This window comes from Coptis chinensis, chromosome 1, assembly GCF_015680905.1.
Source record: "Coptis chinensis isolate HL-2020 chromosome 1, ASM1568090v1, whole genome shotgun sequence".
Classification (NCBI taxonomy): domain Eukaryota; kingdom Viridiplantae; phylum Streptophyta; class Magnoliopsida; order Ranunculales; family Ranunculaceae; genus Coptis; species Coptis chinensis.
The window spans coordinates 55,489,038-55,512,898 of record NC_141456.1 but is presented as its reverse complement, the minus strand read 5'-3'; the positions used below and the strand labels follow the sequence as shown (position 1 = coordinate 55,512,898).

At 34.7% G+C, this 23,861-nt stretch overlaps 1 long non-coding RNA gene across 1 annotated transcript; it reads left to right on the top strand.

The window, feature by feature from the left end:
- Positions 1–22,020: 22,020 nt before the first annotated feature.
- On the top strand, positions 22,021–23,269 carry LOC147524609 (uncharacterized). Its single transcript, XR_015197044.1, has 4 exons — positions 22,021–22,128; positions 22,242–22,438; positions 22,517–22,656; positions 22,934–23,269. It is a non-coding gene; the product is annotated as an uncharacterized LOC147524609 (long non-coding RNA).
- The last annotated feature ends 592 nt before the right edge of the window (positions 23,270–23,861 follow it).

Genomic DNA, 23,861 nt, shown 5'->3' with positions numbered 1-23,861 from the left:
GTGACTTTGGTACAAACACATCAGCATGTGTCAGCTCTTCTTTCTCTTTGGCATTCTGCATATCTTGTCTTTTTCATCTTGACAATTAAGACTGGAAAAGATTTCCCCTACTTCCTTTTGAAATTTATTTGAAATCTTGATTGATTGCTCTGTAGCAATGTCATCATGAGAAAGTAAGTCAACTTTGTTGTCTATCTTCAATCCGGATCTGAGAGTAGTAACTGAGTTGACATGATCATGGAGTTGATTAGTACTAGAAGTTGTCCCAATGTGGCATACATCTTCACTCTTCAATATTGGTTCCAATAACCTAGGTTTAATGGCTTGTGTCTTTACAGACAAGGCAATAGTGAGTTGGTCGACCTTAGCCTCTAGAGGCTCAATTCTAGAACATTGACTTGCCTGAGATTGCTGCAGATTGAGCTGAGACTGTGCAAGAAGCTCTAGAACACTTTCAAACTTCTGATTTTTTTGTGATAGCAAAGTAATAGCATTCTCCAGGTTGGCAGGTGATAAGTGCTCAAAAGTAATGATTTATAACCCCAATAATGTGTATGTTAGTCTCAATTTTATATTTAAATATTCTAATATGATGCAATTTGAGTTTTTGTAGGTCAAAGAACCTAAATATGAAATATGGAGGGAAAAGAAGTCAAACAAGTCAAAAAGGAGTCACTGGGAAATTACATCTAAAGGCCTAGGGCAAAATGTCATATTTGTCTCCATAAGTGCCAAGCCTAATGGGACTCTAAAAGAGGATAATAATTGAGTTAGAAGAGTCTTCAATCTGATCTCAAAGCCTTAATTTCGACTTCAAAGGAAGATGAGATCAACATGGAAAAGAAGTCAGAGTTTCACAAGAATTAGGAAACTGAAAGCTGTCAGAAACTGCAACATGGGAAATAGCCGGCAGGGAAAACGTGGGCCACGTCCAACTTTGGTCCAACCGAATTTAACTTTTCCAGGATTGCTTCTAGAAAGATTATAGAGAGTTTGACACTAAATAAACATAGGATTCGGATCTCTATCCAGACGAGCATGTAAGCCAATATATAAGGCACAAAAACCTCAGTTTACATCATCTAGGAAATTGATTGTTTGCATCTTAGATCTAGAATTAAGAGAGAAGAAAGTTCAGACCTTTTCACCATTAATAGCTATAAAGATTATTCCTTTTTATATTGTGTTCATAGCATAGTATGAGGGGCTAATCTCCCTTCTCTTGGTAGGGGAGATGAAGCTTTTTTCGTATGTTTTAGTTTAGTTTTTCTTCTATCATGTTTTAGTTTAAATCCCTCATTGAGTTTCTTCTTATTCGTTCATTGATCTAACGCTCCTGTGGAGGTTAGGAGGTCTTAGGGTTATTTAAGATTGTGTAGAGCCAAATACCACAAACCCTAGATTCTTTTCTTCTAGTTTTTAGTGTTCTAGTGTGATGATTGGATTCTTTATGACACCTCAATTAGTTGTATGGTTAATGCCACATGTGGATTTTCCATGGCACCTAGAGTTGTATATTGAATGCCACTTAAAGCACAATTTGGTTAGATAGAAGATATCATTGGAGATTGAAGAAGTATTTGATGGAAAGATAGAAAGCACGTTGAAAGCCACATATTATCATCATGGTTATGAGCATAAGGTTTGTAGATATGGTGAGTTTCTATTGGTGATTTATATTAAGCATGATAGATAGATCTATTAGACTAATTCTATGATTTTGGTGGATTCATCTCTCCCAAGATATTCTTTCTCTTGATTCATATTCATATATTTAATTTAGTTTAGTTTATGCATAGTTTAAATCTCAAATCAAATCAACCATATATTAATTATTACTTAGCCACATCTTTTACTTGCATCCATTAGAGTAATTTAGATTAGGAAATTCTATCATCATCACTTAATTATTTAGAGTAGGATTGATACCTTGCTAGCCACTATACTAATCAATATATATTAGGCTAAGTAAGATTTGCAAAAGATACGTAATACAAACAACGACACAAATAATTACGTGTTGCATGCTTTTTCAATGGCGCCGCTGCCCGCTCTAAAGTGATTAGGTGATATAATATTTAATTTAGTTTACTTTAATTTAGGAATTCATATAGTATAAATTGCATATTTAGCGTAATTAGATTAATTTAGTTTAATTCAATTAGATTTGCATAGTAGAAAGTATTTGCATAAAGTTTAGTGTTTGTTTAACAGAAAAGAATAGTACAGAAAAAATATTTATAAATTTCAAAAAATTCTGAAATTTTATAGAGTTGATCTTTACAGTATCGGTAATTTATTGAAATTTTTTGGAATTTTTAGTACTTGTCTTACCTGAGTAACTAACATCGTCTTTGCAGTACCTCATTTTTAGTTTTTAGGACACAAGCTTCTGTAAAAACAGTCGAGCAGAGTTATTTGCACATTATCAAAAATTCTAAATTTTTTACAGGAGTAACCTCGACACGTCAGGAGCTTCCAATAAAAATTTGAGTACTTTTTGACCTGTTTTGACCACTTAACTAGTTGCTTGTTTCAGTGTGTTTCTGTAGCTTTTCAGGACCAAGGTCTCTGGAATAACAGTCGAGAAGAAGGATCTATAAAATTCTAAATATTCCAAACTTTTTACAGGATCATCCCTGACACCTCAGGAGACTCCAGTAAAAATTTCGTGAGTTTTAGTGCTCTTTTACGTATTTATTTAATCGATTGTTTACAGTGTGTGCAGAAAACTTCTTCACTGGACTCTGCAGGATTTAACAATACAGAAGAGGAACTTAGCAAGCTATGATTGTTCTGAAATTTTACAGGCTACTTCCTAGACGTATCAGGTAGCTTCTATAAAAATTTCAAAATTTTTGGACTTGTTTTGCTTGCTGTTACAGTAAGTGCTTCTCTTCCACCGTGAATCCCTTGTTAGCGGTCTCATAATTAGCATTAATAGTTAGCATCATATAGTTTGATAATATAATTTAGTTAATTAAGTGCATATTAGATTATTTTACATAGCTTTATTATCTAGTGCATGAAAACTTGGTTTCGTGATTCACCTCGTACACGTTTAATCAGAAGAGCTAATTCTTGTAACAATCTTCCAATTCTGGTTTTGGAGGAGACCACACCATCAAACTCAGGATCTGATTCTGATTCTGAAACACACACACCACTAGTAAATTTAGAGGATACCCCAGAGAGAGTACCATTAGCCGCCATGGCTGATCAAAGAACTCTTAGCACCTTGTTTCAACCTATCGCGGTTCAACCACCGAACTGCATAGTGATGCCCGACAATAACAATAACTATGAGATTAAGCCCACCATTCTTAATATGTTGCCAAGATATTATGGAAAAACAAATGAAGAACCGTATAATCATCTGAGTAAGTTCTTCAGCATATTAAGTACTTTTAAAGCACCTCACCCCTTTCCCCTGAAGAGACTAGATTAAAGTTGTTCCCATTGACTTTTGAGGATGCCGCACTACATTGGTATTGATCCTTACCCTCTAATTCTATAACTACTTGGGAGCAACTATTACAAAAGTTTATGAAACAATATTACCCTTTACGTAAAACTGAGGCCATGCAATTGCCTATTTCAACCTTCAAAGGAAAACCTAATGAAGAGTTTCATACAACATGTGATAGATTTAATGATTTACTTGTACGTTGTCCACATCATGGTTTTGACGTACTTAATATCGTACATTACTTTATAAAAGGTCTTTCACCTATGAACCGTCAGTTAATTGAATCAATGAATGGAGGAAGATTTACTAGTCTTACTCCTGATGAAGCCTACACTTTTTTGCAAAACTTTTCTGAAAGTTCTAAGGATTGGGCCAATGGTAGTGACCATGAGGACATGGCACGGGTAGATGGGGGGATAAGTTTTAATAAACCAAGTATGTATGAGGTTAGAAACGATAATGATCAAGAATTAAAAGCTACACTAGTTAGTTTAACCACAGGAATCGAAAACTTAAATAAGAAATTTGATTCATTTACTTCAAACCCTCCAATGAATAATCAACCTCAATAAGCAATGAGTGCCAATCAATTTTGTGAAAGTTGTTTTGCCACAGACCATGATACACTAGTTTGTCCAATTTTTGTTGCCCATAACTTTAGTAATAACTATAACCAAGATCCACGAAATAATTATCACTGGAGACAGAACATGTCTCCACAGCAAAACCAATATGGTTTTCAAGGTAATCAAGGGAACAATAAGCAACAATACATGAATAATAGAGGCACAGTAGCACCTTCTCCACAGTATTACCCACAACAACAACAACCAAATGTAAACAGAGAATTAGCTATTGATCCTATGGCTAATTACCAAACCCAACCCAACACCATAGATGAAACCATAAAAGCTTTAGCCACCAAGACCGAGAATGAATTCAGAAGGATTGACCAAAAATTTGACGTTATGACTCAACAGATAAGCCAACAATTCAATCAGATACTAGCTAGTCTAGCCGAGAGACCCAAAGGAACCTTACCAAGCCAACCTGAACAAAACCCAAAAGGTAGAAATGTTTATCAAGTTGAAACCACCCTTTCATCCGCACCCACAGAGGGAGTTAACTCGATTTCTACCCTTAGGTCAGGAAATAAAGTAGATAACAAAGTTGACATACTTGATTCTGATGAAGTTGTTATAACAAAAGATAAGGAAAAGCTAGTTGAAACTAAAAAAACCAAAAAGCAGGTAATCGAAAAAATTCCACCCGCACCATTCCCCTCTAGGTTAAAAGATAACAAAAAAGAAGCACAATATAATGAGATCATGAATATTTTTAAAAATCTACATATCAATATTCCTTTTCTAAGTGTAATTAAACAAATACCTTCATATGCTAAATTTATAAAAGACCTAGTGAAGAAGAAAACAAATATTCCTAAGGACGCTTTTATTGGACAAAGTTGTTCATCCTTTCTACAGAACCAAGCCGTAGTAAAACATAAGGACCCCGGTAGTCCTACAGTTATGTGTAGAATAGGAGAGGACTACACTGATCAAGCATTATTAGATTTAGGTGCTAGTGTGAATTTGTTACCTTACTCAGTCTATAAACAACTAGGGTTAAAAGACTTGAAACCAACAAATGTTAGACTACAGTTAGCTGATAGATCTATTAAGATTCCATGAGCAGTAATAGATGATGTGATTATCAAGATCTCTGATTTTTATTACCCTGTTGATTTTATAGTTCTTGACACTTTACCTACAAATGGAAACCAAATTCCTATCATTTTGGGTAGACCATTCTTAGCAACAGCAGAAGCTCTAATAAATTGTAGGAATGGGAACATGTCTATCACTTTCGGGAATATGAGAGTAGATGTAAACATATTTACACTATTTAGAAACCTTGACGATGATACGAAAAAGATGGATGATCTATGTGTAGTACACACAATAGCTAATAAAAGTTTTAGGAACACTCACTACAAATATCCATTTTTATCATGTGTATCACAATTAGGCATGAATTATAACAAGGATAGTGTTATTCACCATATTAATACATTGCTAGACACTGGTCAACCTCATACAAAAATAGAAGACATTCGAGCATCTTTATGTCAAGCTACTTTTAATCGTAGATTTATCAAAGATTTAATTAAAATGACTCCCCCTCTAATAAAATGTATAGGCCACGCATGGAAAAGAAGAAAGTTAAAAAGAGCAAAAATTGGATTACAAACAAGTTTTAAGTCTAGGGAATCTGACTATACAAGACCCACAAATTTTAAAAATTAATGACCTAAGCTAGTTAGGGGGGTAACCTTAAGTTTCCCCCCTCTGTGTCGGCTGGCGACATTAAACATAGCACTTATAGGAGGCAACCCAAGTAGTTTCAATAGATAGTAGCTCATGACAAGAAAATCGAACAAAAATAAAATAAAATAGATGCGTCTGAACCTGTGCTGAAAATATAAAGCTAAAGAATTCGTTAAACTGTGAATAGATTTCTCCAAATCCAATTCAAACAATGATAGAGGACTAGGGAAGTTCCAATATAACCAGGATAACTAACCCAGTTCGTGTAAGGAAAAAGAGGGAGAGTGCGATAGATTTTGGAATTCGAGTTAAGATAGGAGTTGAAATCTACCCAGCGTCAGGAAGCTGTAGCTTCCCGATTATGACTAGTAGAGACGTGGAGTACTTCTGAAAGTTTTCCTATAAAGCCATATTTTGTAGCGTCTCTTGCATTCACTACATCAACACTTTCTACATCTCTGTATTCTCTATCCCATCACCACAAAAGGTTCGGGAAGGAGCTTTAAGTATCAAGAGCACGGAGAATTAATCTATTTTTACTCGTTATGGTATAGTATATTGAAAAGTTTACGTAGAAGTTAATTTTATTTTCCACTGTCATGGGATTAGTTGTTTTTAATTTCTTAAAATATCAATAGTTTATGGAGTGAGTGATTAGTTTTTATGAATAAGAATTAAATTGATATGAGCTAAAAAGTGTATGCGCAATGCATATAAATGTTAAGTTGTGCTTTAGTAAGGTGGAATTCTTCTCCATTACAGACTAGCTCTCTATTCCTGACTAGTAAGTTAGAATCCCACCTTGTTTTGAATCCCAATCCTAGTCAAACTCTCTATAATCGATTTTGGGCCTAAAAACTAAAAAAAAAAAGCCCAACAAAAAAAAAAAAAAAAACGTTTTCTTCCTCTTCCAGCCGCACCCACTACTCTTTCTTCTTCTTCCAGACACACACTTCCAGCCGCATCCATCACCAGACGCACCCTTCCAGCCGCATCCATCACAAATAACAACCACCTCATCACAATTTAACTCCACCCATCACCAGACGCACACTTCCAGCCCTATCCAAGACGTTCAACACTTGCTCACCGGCAAGATCGACCGCCGATCAATTACCAATTTGGACGTCCTGATTTCCATATTAACCGCGATGCCTGCGTATCACCGCTCAGCTTCGGTTATGGGTTGTTGAAATTCTTAATTTGAATTCAGGTTTCTGTTGTTTCTTTTTTTTGGTTGGCTGTTGTCGGAGGAGAATGGGAAAAACGTGAAGGTATTTAGGAGTATTGACTTGTGAGGAAGGAATGGTGTCGTAGCAATACTTGTTTGGTTTGAAAGATTTCGGAGAAAGAAGGTTTTTGTGTACAAGACGATTTATTACTAAGAAAATATTTGCAGTATTGTTCCTGGGGTTTTGTTGTGTTATCTTACCCTCTCTTTTGCCCATACGCATTACGATAGCTCGAGGACAAGTTCACAAATAGTTGAACATGACAACCGAACGAAAGATTCACGCTGAACTCTGTTATGGAGAGCTGTTTGATAACAATGCCATGAACGGATTTTTTAAACAAGAATGCGAAAATCGGGGTTGGGACTGTCTCTTGTATTCTAAGGGTGACAAATGTCCTGAAGATATATTGTTTGATGTTTTTATGATTGTCGAATCGATTATGAGAAGGCGAGTGGCCTCGGAAAATGGAGTTGTAATGAGATGATGAAACCGAGTTTATTATCATAACTGATTTTCTGGTAGAAAAATTTGGACTCAGCTCACAGTTCCACATTTTCTTAAAAACTATTTTTGATCACTCATGTACTTGATTGTCTATTATGGTTTTATCTCATTTATTTTTAGGCAGAGACAAATCTGGTATTCCGTGCAACAATGAAACTATTGATTTAACTTATTATTATTATTATTTATTGTTTCATTTTTAATTTTTATTTTTCAGTCATGTCATTTGTACATGTGACTCTTACATTCCACTATAGCACCTTTTCTCTGTCCTTTTAGAGACGTATAACTTTACGGATTGAGCACATGACAAATATTTAGTCGTTGTAGTAATTATTGATCCTTATAAATCATCACTCTTATTTGTTTTGTTAAGGATATAAATTCTACAGATTTTAGCTAATGTAATTTTGCACGCATTTAAGGTAATATCCCTCCTTTTTGATTATTTCAATTATGGTAAGCTTTAAGTTATTTTATTTAGTCATTGAGGACAATGCCTAATTTAGTTAGGGGGGTGAGAATTAAAATTTGGCAATATTTTAATTACAATATTTGGAAAGTTTATTTGTGAATTATGGTGATTCTAGGTGAAAAGTATATTTTTATCGTTTAAACTGGCTAATGAAATTGGAAATTATAAGTCATGACCAGGATTAGTAAAAGTCTTAGTCTAGAGTAAGTTCATATAATACACCACTAGAGGAATTTCAAATGAAAAAGCAACTTAAACTTTTACCAAACTAGAGGATTAGTACGAGACTTTGACTCGTGAGACTTGAGCCTTTCAATTTTAATTTCTTGGAGAGTCTTTACTTAAATCAGAGTCCAAGTTGACTCAACCATTTTTCAGTGCTTAAATTCGTTGTGTAGTCTCATTTATTCTTGATTTGGTCAATCACGAGGTGGCATCAACTGGGGAGATAGCCATTAGGTCTTGTAGTCTATTCAAAGCAGAATATCATACTGATAAGTCAAGTAGTGAACCAATCAGCCTTTATCCCACCTAGTAGGATTATCATGTTAACCACTTTTGAGCCTTATATATTAAACCTTTTATTCTTAAACCAATCATCTTAAACCCAACTCCAGATAAGGAGTATATCTCATATTATTAGCCTTATCCATATTTCTGAGGATTTCTAAAGAACTAAAGAGAAAGCTAAAACGAAGAAGATTTTGAAGGAAAATTTACCAAAGTCAAATGAAGAAAATCATTCCTTTTGCTCAAAGAAAAAAAAAATAAAGAAAAAAAAAAAAAAAAAAAATAATAAAAAAAAATAATTGAGCAAAAGTAGTGATAGAGTTCAAGTGTTGCAGTCTACAAGTGAAGAAAATTTCCAAGAAGGTCAAAAGCACAAACTCTTTAGTATATTCTCAGAAATTTTTGAATCCTTTTTACCCTTTTCTTGTTAACCTGTCCTAAGCCCTGTTTTAATACCCAGACTTATCACTAAAGTATGATATGAAATGTACAATAGGTGAGAGGATGTTAAAGTGAAGGACCCGACACTTCAAATGTGATTGACATTCTTTCCATTAGACTTTATTTATATATTTGCAAATTTCCATCTTTCTGACTAAATATGTGGGATGTTCTACTTTTTACTCATTTCCCTGCATATGGAGGTAAAATAGAAAACTTATCTGAGAGAGATCTCCTTGTGAGTGTATGAAATGGTGAGATTTGAAGTCAAAATACTAATCTAAAGGTGAGGTAGAAATTCCGTTGCTTGGAAAAGATAAAAGAATCAAAATGGTTAAAAATGAATAAGCTCTAGTTAGGATGATTAGTCAGTCTTTTCTATCTTTATGAATATAACCTTAGCCTAATGTTTTATGATCATGGGTGTGATAAGTAATAACCTTTTGATTTAGACATTTTAACTGAAAAAGTTGTTTTCTCTAGATTTCACCATAGTTCATATGTAAAATTGATTTTGTGGGTATATCAACTGAAAACCCTAACGAGGCTATAACTCGTCCTTTAAGGGTAACTTAAAGGTTTATGGCCTTGTTGCATATGGTAAATGCAACTGTGATGCCTATGAAAGTGAGTTAGTTTATTATTTAATTAGTATTGTTAGCTTTGAACACTTCTTTAGTATACCACATATTTGCTAAGAGACTAGCAAAATGCTAGTTGGGGGTTGTGATAAGTGCTCAAAAGTAATGATTTATAACCCCAATAATGTGTATGTTAGTCTCAATTTTATATTTAAATATTCTAATATGATGCAATTTGAGTTTTTGTAGGTCAAAGAACCTAAATATGAAATATGGAGGGAAAAGAAGTCAATGTCAAAAAGGAGTCACTGGGAATTACAGCTAAAGGACTAGGGAAAAAATGTCATATTTGTCTCTATAAGTGCCAAGCCTAATGGGACTCTAAAAGAGGATAATAATTGAGTTAGAAGAGTCTTCAATTTGATCTCAAAGCCTTAATTTCGACTTCATAGGAAGATGAGATCAACATGGAAAAGAAGTCAGAGTTTCACAAGAATTAGGAAACTGAAAGCTGTCAGAAGCTGTAGCTTGGGAAATAGCCTGCAGGGAAAAGTGGGCCACGTCCAACTTTGGTTCAACCGAATTTAACTTTTCCAGGATTGTTTCTAGAAAGATTACATAGAGTTTGACACAAAATAAACATATGATTCGGATCTCTATCCAGACGAGCATGTAAGCCAATATATAAGGCACAAAAACCTTAGTTTACATCATCTAGGAAATTGAGTGTTTGCATCTTAGATCTAGAATTAAGAGAGAAGAAAGTTAAGACCTTTTCACCATTAATAGCTATAAAGATTATTCCTTTTTATATTGTGTTCATAGCATAGTATGAGGGGCTAATCTCCCTTCTCTTGGAAGGGGAGATGAAGCCTTTTTCATATGTTTTAGTTTAGTTCTTCTTCTATCATGTTTTAGTTTAGATCCCTCATTGAGTTTCTTCTTATTCGTCCATTGATCTAACGCTCCTGTGGAGGTTAGGAGGTCTTAGGGTAATTCAAGATTGTGTGGAGCCAAATACCACAAACCCTAGATTCTTTTGTTCTAGTTTTTAGTGTTCTAGTGTGATGATTGGATTCTTTATGGCACCTCAATTAGTTGTATGGTTAATGCCACATGTGGATTTTCCATGGCACCTAGAGTTGTATATTGAATGTCACTTAAAGCACAATTTGGTTAGATAGAAGATATCATTGGAGATTGAAGAAGTATTTGATGGAAAGATAGAAAGCACTTTGAAAGCCACATATTATCATCATGGTTATGAGCATAAGGTTTGTAGATATGGTGAGTTTCTATTGGTGATTTATATTAAGCATGATAGATAGATCTATTAGACTAATTCTATGATTTTGGTGGATTCATCTCTCCCAAGATATTCTTTCTCTTGATTCATATTCATATATTTAATTTAGTTTAGTTTATGCATAGTTTAAATCTCAAATCAAATCAACCATATATTAATTATTACTTAGCCACATCTTTTACTTGCATCCATTAGAGTAATTTAGATTAGGAAATTCTATCATCATCACTTAATTATTTAGAGTAGGATTGATACCTTGCTAGCCACTATACTAATCAATATATATTAGGCTAAGTAAGATTTGCAAAAGATACGTAACACAAATAACGACACAAATAATTACATGTTGCGTGCTTTTTTGCGGCATAATTTATCCTAGGATCAGGCACTAACTCTCCACTTGTATTGGAATTCTATTGAGAGTATAATTGTTGTTGAAGGACCAACTATGAAGCTTGACTTGTCTGTGGAATATAACTTTGATCTTGAGAACCTGGGGGTCTAGCATTCTGTCTCCAATAATTACCTTGAAAGTTATTACCACCTTGGTTGGGCCTCTGAAATGAGTTCACATTGTACTCTCCAACTGATGCATGTTGATAGTAACCAGGACATTCTAGAGTTGCATGAGAAGTGTCCAAACAGACTTCGTAGTATTGCCTAGCTTGCATGATTGGGAGAGATTTAGCTTGAGAATTGTTGATTTTGGAGGGATTCATGGAGAACTTGTTAAATTTCTTACTCAGAGTTTCAATGCTGGTGGCCAGGCTGGCCAATGTAGACTTCAGTTCTTGATCTCATTGTTCATGTGCTTGGTAACCAAATTGCTTTGGTTCCCCCTCCATGCTAGCGACATCCTCGTTGCTAGTGGTCCACTTGACTAAATTTGTTGTTTCTTCCATCCATCGATGTAAACTAAATATCATCTGAGTTCAAAGTTTGATAGAAAAATGAGCTTCCTTGTCATATCCCATCCATTATTGATGTAAACTTGTTCATATCCATTTTCCTTTGAAATTGCATTGATTATATATCATGTTTCCTTTAGTAGATGACCCATCGTTCATCATTGAGAAAAAATCAATTTTTTACAAATACATGCTTGCACAAAGTTATGTAGTTGCAACTAGGGTGAAAAATTTTTTCTTATAGCTTAATCAATCAGGTAATCTTTTCTCTCCTCTTAAATTGCATATTGACAAACTCTTATGTCATTTATCCAAATGATGAATACATGGAATTTTAATATGAAGATGATATCAATCTTGTTGAAAGTTATTGAAAATTTCTCCTTATTCATGTAGAGAAGTACCCAAAATTTGATGATATTGTTTTCACCCAATTTTGATTTTTTTGAAGTTTCTTTTGGAATTTTTCTTTGAAATGATTAAGGGACATTATACCTCTTGTATTTTGTGGATGACTATTTCCTATATGATATATGACTATTTTTGGCTGTCCAAATACTTGGCCTAGCTGATTTGAATATCATTCTTATCGCTTAATGAATCAATGTGAGAGTCATAGTTCTTTTTCTTTTAGTTAACGAGATTGAATTAAACTTGGCATTTGATTTCATTGATTTGGACATATTCCAATGAACTAAATTTAGGGTGTTATGATGTTGCAAGAAGTTTAGAGAGGGGAGAATATTTTTATGACACGGGGAATATATAAGGAGGAGATACTTGTTTATTTGGTAAGCTCATAAATCTTCTTGAAAACTTTTTCTTTCATGTGTCTAAACTTGTAACTTTTTAGTGCTCTAATTAACTTTGGTAGTCCGACATACATTTTGGGTAGTCCGACATAGATGTTTTACTACTTAGAAATATATATTCTATATTGGAATGAAACAAGCATTTGATCCTTTGATAGATGTTATAGTAAGCTATATGGTGATTATATATTCGGCTTTGGGAACAAGTTATCCTTGGTACTCCATCTAATATTTCTTAGAGATAATATGTGTAATCGAACATGGTGCCTTATGTTGAATTGAAGTGTGCTCCATGACTTTTGATTTGGCAGCCTGAAGCTGCTTGGATAATCGCATTTCTAGAGTGGCATGTAGTGTGTAGCCTTTAGAAAAATACACCTAAGCCATACCTTGTAAGCTAGTTACACGGTCTTAGTGATCAAAACACAAGTTTACAAGGAGAAGCCTGTTCCATTATGTTGCCTCAACTTCTTGCAATGGTATGGCTTAAGAAATGGTCGCTTTGGTAAGAATTTGATGATTGAAAAACTTTTAGCTCTTTCAATGGTGGGTTAATGAATAAATCTTGAATGGTTGAGCTGGTTAATTGAAAACTCCTTGATAAAATGCATTGCTTGAAGCTTGGAATTCTTCCACTGCAGATTTCTCAAATATGTTTGCAAATTGATTTGTTTTGATTTGGAAGTCATTAGATTGCATGTTGGTAGTATTAGATGCACATAGTAATTACCTTTGGCTAAAAATTTGGAAAGATCTCAATGGCGCATGCCGTTTTGCAAGGTCAAAATCCACTTTTTCCCTTCCAAATTCATCATTTTAGAAAACTGTCTTGTTTAATAAGTTGATTTTGTCATGAAAGAGGAGAACATTCCAACGGTAAAAAAAATTGAAACCCTTATGGAGCTTCCCTCTATATGACATTCGGATTAGTCCGACAAAATCAATTTATTATAAAACCATAATATTAGTTTATATAAACATTGTTCCAACGCTCCGGTTTATCCGGCTTTTGGTATTACCAAAAATGACTTTATCCGTCTTCCGGATTATCCGGTATTACCAATTGTTTTCCGTTCCATCCGTCCCGAGGTCAATTGTTTTGTTCGGTCCGACGGTTGCTCGACAGCTTTTAGCTATCGGCTAGTTCGACCGCTTTAACCATTGTTTGTTTCCAACGGACACCAAAATATGGCCATACTTCTTAACCGTCGGCATATCTATTCAACAGTCGGCAAAGATTTCACTTCCCACGCCTAAAATTTCATGAAAAATTAAACCCCTAAAATTAAAATAATAAAACCGACTCTAACACCGCCGAAGTTTTTCAGCTTTTCCTTCCTTCGCAATAGTCTGCCAAGCGTCGCCGACTATTACCACTTGAATTTCATTGCACCGACGCCCTTCTCAACCTGAACAGGTAAGGTAATTTCAATGTTTGAATATTTCGTTGATTTGTTTGAATCTCAGCCTCATTCTCACTTCGTTTTCTAGTTTTTGCATGTTTAATCCTTAAAAAATATTCACTTTCCTTCACTACAAAGCCACCACCTCATTTCTCTGCCACCACGCATCTCCTCCTCCACTGCCACTACTACTCGTTTGAACACCGGCTTTTAAAAGATGAAAACTTTAGTTATTTATTTAAAACTTGTGTTCAATAAGTGAAACATGATTAGTTTAAGTTTTTTCGTTTTAAAAGATTACTTTTTTCGTTTAAGTTTTTTCATCCAATCCCAGTATTAGTCCCCTGATTACACCATTATTGTCTTCTTGAGAAGCACTTACGTAAAAGCTCAATTCCAAAGCTTATCAAAGGCTAGAACTTAAAAGGCGTTTTAAAACACACAATGTAAACTATGCAGTTCACATTTAACGAAAGAGAAGGCCTAACATTTCCAATTATTTAGTCTTTTTCTAACAATTACTAAAGTTCGGATTAAACTAGTTTTCTGAGATGATGATCTCCAAATATACATGTGCTCAAGGGTGTATTATATGTTGTGCATGTTTGTTCGTGTCTCCAGGTGTTCAATATTTCTATCAATAGTTCTAAGTAAACCATCTCCCTAATTTATTTTGTAATAGTTTACTGTTCTAGCATTTTGACTCATTTTATTACAGATATCACTAGGGAGTTGACAATCCGAAGGCAATCAACATTTGTCAATCTCCGAAGGCAATCAACGTTTGTCAATCTCCACACATCATATTGTTGGGACCGAAACAGATTTTTGGTTTGGGTGGTAATTTCTCTATCTTGTTACATTCTCCAAATAATTGTGATCGTGTTTTTATATGCATATCTATGTTATAAGTAAATTGTCATCATGACAACGACTCAAGCAGCACTAGCTGGGTATCTGATATGTCCCTCACGTATAAAGAGTTATGCTGCAGTAGTCTATATTCTAATTCATACTCTTAACTTGAGTCATCATCGTATACTGTTTATGGTATTAAATGCTACAGTTTTAGGAGTTCAACACTTACATTACTTGCTTCCTACAATCCTACATAGAATGTGTGCCTTGAGAAAAATGCCTTTATACCTTATTGGAGAGAGATGTTATATTGGAGTCATGTCATATGCTTCTAGGATGGAATTTCCATTCATAGTTATTCTAAAACTGTTTAATCATACATTCATGCAGACTTGTTTTTTCCACCAATTTGGTCGCTCAGTGGTTCGTGCCGATTACCTTACACTTCGGATGGGATTTATCATGGTAAGCATAAACTTTGTATATATTCTATATAACAAATTGATAGCGGGTTTTCTTGCACCTAACTCTTACCTTCAGATCTTTTTATTTTACTTATACATGCTCTGATATTATGTAAGAGTAACTTTGCTTGATCTTTTCATTCAGTACTAAAAGTACTTATACAGTATGTTCCTGATATAATTTTTGCTTACCAGTCTCTAGCCTAATTATCAGTATGCAGGGAAGTACTATGTTTCTTGTGTTCTGTTAATACCAACCAAGAGCATGTTGTTCCTAATACCTCTGTGTACTTACCTAGCTCCATCTCGAACCTTAATCTATTGTCTGTTTTCAATGTTTTCCTTAATGCTAAACAACTTTTAAATCAAATTATTGTCGATGGAGGTCGAGATTTCAAGATATATTTGTTCTCTCTATTTTCCAGTAATTATTATTTACATTCAAAGCCCTAAAAAATCATTGTGTTGAGCCGGTCCCCAGTGTAACCATTTGTACGCTTTTAAATGGTGATCATCTACGTACATTGATCTTTTAAATGGTAACGATCTTCAAACCACCGAGCTACCGGTATCAAACAAAAGGTCAATCCTAACATGTAAGCTTCTTTATACCCTATACAAGTATGCCACACATTAGAGTCAAACATCCCTCATGGTAACGAACATAAAACCGCCTCGCAACTGGTATCTGTCTATTAAGGTATTGTGTAGGGACTTCAAATGATGCCGAAGTAGAATGGTAACCTTATTTCTCTTTGGGGGTAGCCATTAAGTAAGATCCGAGGAAAATGTTCCGAAAAAGTAGCCATTATACAAGGTATGAGGAACCACAAAGATTGTTCACTAATTCTCATACTGTTTGGGTTTCCTATCCTCTTTTCAGAACCTTTCTCTTCTTCAATTAGGGTTCTTAATCTCCACCCTAACCTTGTTTAGTCTGTTTGGGGATCAAACTTAAGGTGCATGTTTCTGGCTTTGTGTGTTTGAGGAGTGAGGGAGTGTGTGTGCTTGTGCTTCCTTCAAACCTGTTGAGTAATGATAATACCGCATACCAACAATTGATTGCACATAGTGCCTAGACCAAGTCTTTGGTAAGGGTATACGGACAAGAGGTAGCACAAGCACTAACTAGAAGAGACTGCAATCGGCCTTCAAACTCTACTTAACAATAAACCTTCTCAGAGAAGGACAAACAAGATCTTCAAAATAACAATCATTATGGATACAATAAACAAGGCCAAAGATATTAAAATCACCTTACTTCTCAATTGAAACCCGCAGAAAGGCATTTAGTAACTTCATGCTACAATTTTGCACCTTGGCTTCCTAAAACTACAGTTTCATTGTAAGCTCTCAAGGGTAACAAAGAACTGACCGACATCATCTCGTGAGAGATAGAAACGAACACCAAGCATCGACCGACAACCGCTTGTGTTCTTCACACTTTTCAAGATGAACTACTTTTCTTCTCTTCGTCTTTACTTCATTTCAAGTTGGTTTGAATAAGTAACTGACCCCTTTGTTTGTTTTTTTTTTTTTTTTAATGATCAGGTGCTATGAAATGGGTCATTGGAGAAAGTGGTTTTGTTCGGAGAATGGTTATGAGAGTAATGTTATAGTGATAGAATCTATTTATCATAAAGTTACTAATCCAACACTTTCACCTATTCATCTTCAAGGTTAGTTAGTTATAATACTACTTACTTAAAGTTTGTATCTTTGGTATTATATTTTCATTAGAGAAAAAAAGAAATGTTGGGGTTGGGGAAGGACTTTTTTGTTTTGTTTTAGTGTGAATTGGAAGCAGATTTTAAGTAATTGAATGTTTAATTTAGTTCAATATTCATCATAGTGTTGACATTAATTTGAAAATTAAAAATGCTATAAGAGAAGCTTTTGACTTGGCCAATAGTATTGGAATGGTGTGAAGATACATGGGGTTGTTTGTAAAGTGAACATATTAGTATTACAATTAGTGACATATAGATTAGCCATGTAGGCGTGTCACGGATATTTTGAATATATCCCAACAAAGAAGTTCATAAAAAATTCGGCAAAGATAAGCAATGTAGTATAAAAGAAAATCTCTGGAAAGACTTAAAGGGTGATCATAGGCATTAATATATGGTTGGTATAATTTTCTTTGTGTAATTGTCTCTACAAGCGACACAATAACACGACTCTAATATCAATAAAGTTCCGAGAATGTACTTAAATGAGTTGGGAGAAGGCTAAGTAGGTATATCCCTGAGAATTGTTATTGCGATGAAATGTTCTCAAAAATATTTTAGCTAAGTTACTATTTAACTTTGACAGACTTGCCGGGTTTTACTCGTAGTGTTTATCGAGAAGATCATGCAGTAATCACACCTGAAAGTCATGTATTCAGCCCTCTCCCCAACTGGTAAGTCCTGCTTTAGTTGATGTCTGGAGACTTAGAAGAGAGATTGTTCATGAATATATGGTTTTATGCATCGCAGGTCTAATACAATGGGCTTTATCTAATCACTCCCGCAATGGGTTCACACTTTGTAATGTACCTAGCCAAGATGCAAGGTCTGTCAATTTCGTTGGTTGTAATGCGGGATTTGCTAAATAGACATGTTTGTAGTTTATTGTCATTGGAAAACCCTCGTAGTCAATTTCATGCACTTGAAGAATACACGCCCAACTCGAGGTTTGCTTCCTCATCTAGTCTAAGGTTGTGGTGATATGATCTAGGTAGTTTTATTACTTTTGACTTGGACCCTAACAATGTGATTAGAGTCAATGTTGGAGAAATATGATGAACTCTCATTTTTCTAGTGCACCTTTTATCATCACTTCACCTAAAAAAAATGCCTTGACATACTTTGATAGCTTGTAGTTCCAGTTCAAGAAACCGATAATGTCAAAGTCACAAATTAATTTGGTATTGTGACTACAAAACTGAACTGCTTTTTTTATAGTCTTCTTCCTCTCTTCTTTCTCGATATTCCTACGCCAAGTTCTCTTTATGGTCGATGACTTCGCTTTCTTCCTCTGGCCGGTGCGGTTAACTTTCATGGGATCCGCCCTACCTTGAAAGATGTTGAAAGGTGTGGAAATTTCTTTATTTGGGTAGTATCTTATAACATACACTCATGTTGCACCCTCATTTTAAACATAAGTATACCGAGAAGAATCTTATAATTTACACTCCATTGATACTTGCCGGATATATCTTGCATTACTTAAAACCGATAAATTTGTATTTTTATCCCGATTGCATATTTTGTGGTTGGACCTTCTTCTAGGTTCCTTTTTGTGCTTCAAGGTACTTGTGACAATCGGCGAATGTGTCCGGGATTAGCCAATAATTGCTGGTGTGTTCTCTTCTCTTGTTGTTAGTTTGTTATGAATTTATACCCAATGAATTATTTTTGTTACGTGAATTCTTAAGTATTGTATTTTTCATCCTTTAGAATCGAATAATAGATTATGATGTCTTTCATGTTTAATGCAGGTTGATTCATATGCATACCTACATGCTAATTTTGAGCATTCTTAGGTGTGAAACATCGCCTACTCTTGTAGTGTTTGAGTAGAGGTAGGCTTTGATACTCTCATATGTCTCGTATGTCTTTTAAACATAGTTTGTGCTCTACTGCAGTCTGATTTGATACTATTGGTTTTAGAATGTAGAGAGTAAATTAAGATCGATATGTTGAAGTGGACTGTTGTTCCTTCCATCCGTCAAAAACACTTCAAATTTTTGTCTCATCAAAATCAAAAAGATTTTCATTCAAAACACTATGATAATACAAGAATTCTATGAAGGTTAATGACTTTTGGGTTGAAGAGGCAACTTAGAACAATATATGCATTCCCATAGTTTTCCACTCTTCCAAAGTAGTTGCTAAAAAGAAGGGAAAAACTCAATTTATACTACCCCTCTTAATAATAGCGAGTAGAAATCCATTTAATATATAGCTCCACAAAGGAGGAGAGTAATTCCAATGGAATGAAATTGTTATGGCCTTTTCTTTTAATAAGTTATCAATTAAAGTATGCTTTATTGTGCAATGGAAAAATGGAAAACAAAGGCATAAAATGTAGTCCTTTGAACAAGCCAAGCAAATCCACTAATTACATGAAAATAAAGCTTGGGAACTTCTAGTCTTTTCCGGCCTCCTCATCCGAGTATTCGGTTGGTGTGGCACCAATTAGAGTACTTTTGTTACAAGATAAGTTTGGAATTTTCATTTATTTATTAGGTATGTCAATCATCGAGTACTTTTGTCACAAGAATAAGTTCCAAAATTTTGTTATTTATTAGGTATGTCAATCTGCAAATCTTGTTCCCCGAACAGATCGTTGGTTTAACGCCATGCAGCCTTCTTGACACCCCAAAGGCGAGGTACCTTGTTATACGCCTTTGTATTACTCTGACAGGGATTTCCTCGTTCCATTATTGTTCCTACTGTCTTATCGTCTTGCTGTTGTAATTTTCAATGGAAATCAGGACCAAATTTTGTCAATAAGGGTTTGAAAAGGATTTGGGGAGTATTTTTTTTTGATGATATTAGAAACATAAAAAGAAAAAGTAGAATCTCCCCGTATCAAGCCACAAATTGAGATTCTTGATGCCTTCCTCAGAAAACAAAGTATATACCTTGGGAGACACTTGGAGAAGGGTCTTGCAATATAAAAGCCTTATATGCTACATTGTTTTATTCTCACCCCCCCCCCTAAGTCCATTTTTTTCACTGTGAAATTACTTGTTGGAATTTCTTTTCGAAATTTTGACATGCTTGGAGGTCAGTTAAATAAGACTTGTACTAATGGAAATTTAACTTGCAATGTTTCAGTAATTTGCACCAAGTCATATGATAATTCTTTTGCCGCAGGAATGCATTCATGGTTTGCTGCTTTTGTGGATACTTGGTATGTAGTGGTTGTCCCAATAATTGGTGTTCAGGTGCCACAAGCGATAGTTTTGACGTCTCATGTAAATAGGAAATGATTGCTAAAAATCGCACTATGTATCAGAAGAAGCTAACGGATATGTCAAATGATTGTAGGGATTTAGATGGGCCATAGATAATGACAGATAGGGTTCATTTTCTATCAAGGAATTTGATGAGCAGTGTTTAAAGCTTAGAGTTGCTTGTGGAAACCTATGGCATTATTCTCTCTCAAGAAGAGACTTGCCTGACATTCTTCTCTCTGCTGCTCGCTCTCTCTTCGAACAAGTAAGTTTTAATTGTAAGTATAAAATACCTCTTTTAGTTTTTGGGGACTCATAATAATTTATAACTTCTGATTTTGATTTGCTCTAGATCATATATGCTCACAAGAAATCTTTTGGGGAAGAAAAGTATGCAGAAATACTGGCTACTTTTGATTGTATTCATGGTCATAAAAATAAGGTATTCCTATTTCCTCAAATAAATTCTCCTTGAGGGATGTTTTTGTTCTTTTTTACATTTGCACCATCTTTTGAGCAGTCCCTTGTAGATTTATGACCTCTTCTGTGTTATCTCTTCATCTATTTTTGAACATTACCGAATCCTGTTTTTACCACTTGAGCATGGAGGACGGTTTAGGGTAACTAGCATGATGTAATGGGGGGAAGGGTGTAGATTAGAGTTCGAGTAGCATCTTTTTGTGAGATCCATTTGTATATTTCTTGAAAGTTTTTGAGAAATTAATTAAGTGACTTTTACTGTTAAAAAAAAAGTAGTGACTAGTGAGTATAGAATATAAAAATTGTCGTAGAAGATTGAAATTGAGCTTTCCCCAATCATTAAATCCTGTGCTTTGTGGTTTCCTTTGCATAAAAATGAAGTAAATTTGAGATCGATATCTTCACCACTAAAAAAAAAATGTCCCAACATTCACTGCAAGCTGGAAGTATACTTAGAATGTCTTGGTCCTTTTTCTGTACTGTGAAATCCTATTTCTTTTGTATTTCCCATTTTCCCCTGCACTAGGCATTTGTTTTAAATGCATCAATCAACACTAGAAAGCCACCTTGACATGTTGCTTGTTGGTCATAGTACACAATTAATATTGCTTTGATACAAGAACGAGTATATATCCTTCTTGAAATTATTTGTTCAAGTTGAGGGGTTTCTAATTATATTTTCTCATCAATCTTTATATATATTTTTGTCTACATTTGTTTTTTTAGAGTATTTATAAGGTTTAGTTACATGCACTAATTGGTACATCATCGTTTCTTTTGATTGTACATGATCTCCGTCCTTCAGCTGACAAATGTGCATTTTCTTTTGTTGCCAGTTGATAGCCCAGCCTGAAATTGGACATTAATTGACACCGTTAATGGTAAAAGAAGCAAGCCAATGGTTTGATAAGTTTCTCAAGTAAAAGTGTCGATGATTACATTCATTGGTTAACATGATTTCAGCTTCCAGACTTCTGAGTCATAAACTGTTCATAATTTATGTATTGTGTTGCTATAATTCTCTTTACCATGGAATGTAGCTCTTATGGAAATTTTAGTAGTAAGGTAGTAGCATTCAAATACCTTTTACTAGATATTCTCTTATTTGACATTCAATCAAAGATCTGAAGATGCAAAAAACTGTTGGTGACAATCTTAATTTTCACTCTTCTTTCGGCAGTTTTGTTTTTCAGATCTGTACGCAAGTCCGACTACCTGGCTATGCATCACGGATTCATTAGTGTGAGTTTTTGTCTACAACAAATCATCAAATTCCTTCATTTTTGTTTTGTATTGTGCTAACTTTTTATTCTTATAGGTTCATTTATCCCCTGGAAGTAAGTTCAACTTTCAAAAATATATCAAAAGGTCATTAGAAGACGATTTCAAGATAGTTGTTGGAATTAGGTATGACATTACTGGTTGTGGTTCTATCAGAAACTTTTCTAGTTGTGTTGGTTTTTGATAATGGATTTCTAATTATGCATTTTAATTTCGTAACTGCTCCATGATGTGAACAGTCCTTTGCTATAGCCTTCGGTTGTGGTATTTTTGCTTCTGAATGTGTTGTTGGTGAGCTCACGTCTTTAATCAAACATTTTTCTGGTTATTTATATTCTCAATTCAAATTCAATTTAAGATGCAGTCTTTTCATTGGATCATATTGTTATTTCCAGGATGGCAGGCGTTGTTGTGGATAGCCGTGTTTCTTCTACTTGTAAGCAATTTTATGTATTATGGTAGTAGCTTTCCTAACTAGTGCTGAAGTTCAATCTCACCCCTGAACTGCTTGCAGGCAATCTTAGGAGTGGGAACAAAGCTACAAGCTATTATAACACACATGGCTCTTCAAAATCCAAGATAGGCATGCAGTTGTTCAAGGACACTTGCAGAGAGGGCGCACAAATAGAACTTAAGGCTTTTGATTCTGTTTTGGTTAGTGTACAAACTTCAAACATTCTTCCAGCACGTGTTTTTTATTCTGTTTTGATTAGCAAGTTTCTTACATTCAAACTTAAGGCTTTTGATTCTGTTTTGATTAGCAAATTTCTTACATTCTTCCAGCACGTGTTTTTGTTTGGGTATTTTCATGGGCTGGGATTTTTTATTTGGGTATTTTTAGGTACTTATAGCTATAATAGAACAGCTAGAATTATTTCTAGTTCCTAAGAGAGTACTTCATGATCTTCTTCTGCTTTTTTTTTTTGGTCAGCAAAACTCACTTCAAGATCTTGGCAAATGGATTACCAACTTGGTGAGACGCTTTGGACCTTAGTGATTTTGTTGAAGGGTTGAATCAAGGTTGCAGTATGAGTAATCTATTGTGTGGGATATGCAAACTTCATCTATTTTGCTTTTTTGAGTATGTTTGTTGTAAGTAATGGTACTAGAGATTACTAGGACTGGTTGTTAGACAGATGGTGTACGTGGTGCTGATTTTTGGTTTATAAAGGAAGTAATATGTATACTTAGTGAACATGTCTTATTCTTGTTTTTTTTTATGAACACATTGTTTCTTTATGAATACATTAGCGTTTGTAGCATTTGAGTGGGAACTTGCAAGAATGTAATGTTGGGATACCTGAAACAATTATTATAAAAAATATATTTTTTTAAATAAAGAACTAATACCCGACGGATGAAAACTGTCTAGTAGCAAACTACCCGACGGTTAGCAGCTGGCATATCCGACGACTGATGACAGCTGGTCTAACCGACGGTTCATAACAATAGAACTATCCAATGGTTTTTAACAGCAGGAATATCCGACGGTTTTTAGCAGCAGGAATATCCGACGGTTTTGACAAAAATAGAACTATCGATTTTTTTTGATGTACCGCATATTCGACGGTTATTAACAAAGGAATGTCCGTCCGGCAAAAATCTTCAACCCCGACTGTTTTGACCAATAAAACCGTCGGAAGGCTATGCCGACCGAGCATTTTCCGACGGTCTTGCGGCAGTTTTGGTCTGTCGGGTAATACCTTTCGCGACAGCCATAGTCAGTCGGGTAAAATCGTTCTTTTGGTAGTGAGTTAACCATTCAGAGGCTTTACCTTCGAGTGAGAGCGGAAAAAGAATCAACTTGATACTCTCATCTTTGATATTCTGGTTCTTGAAAGTTCTGAGGACTGATAGAA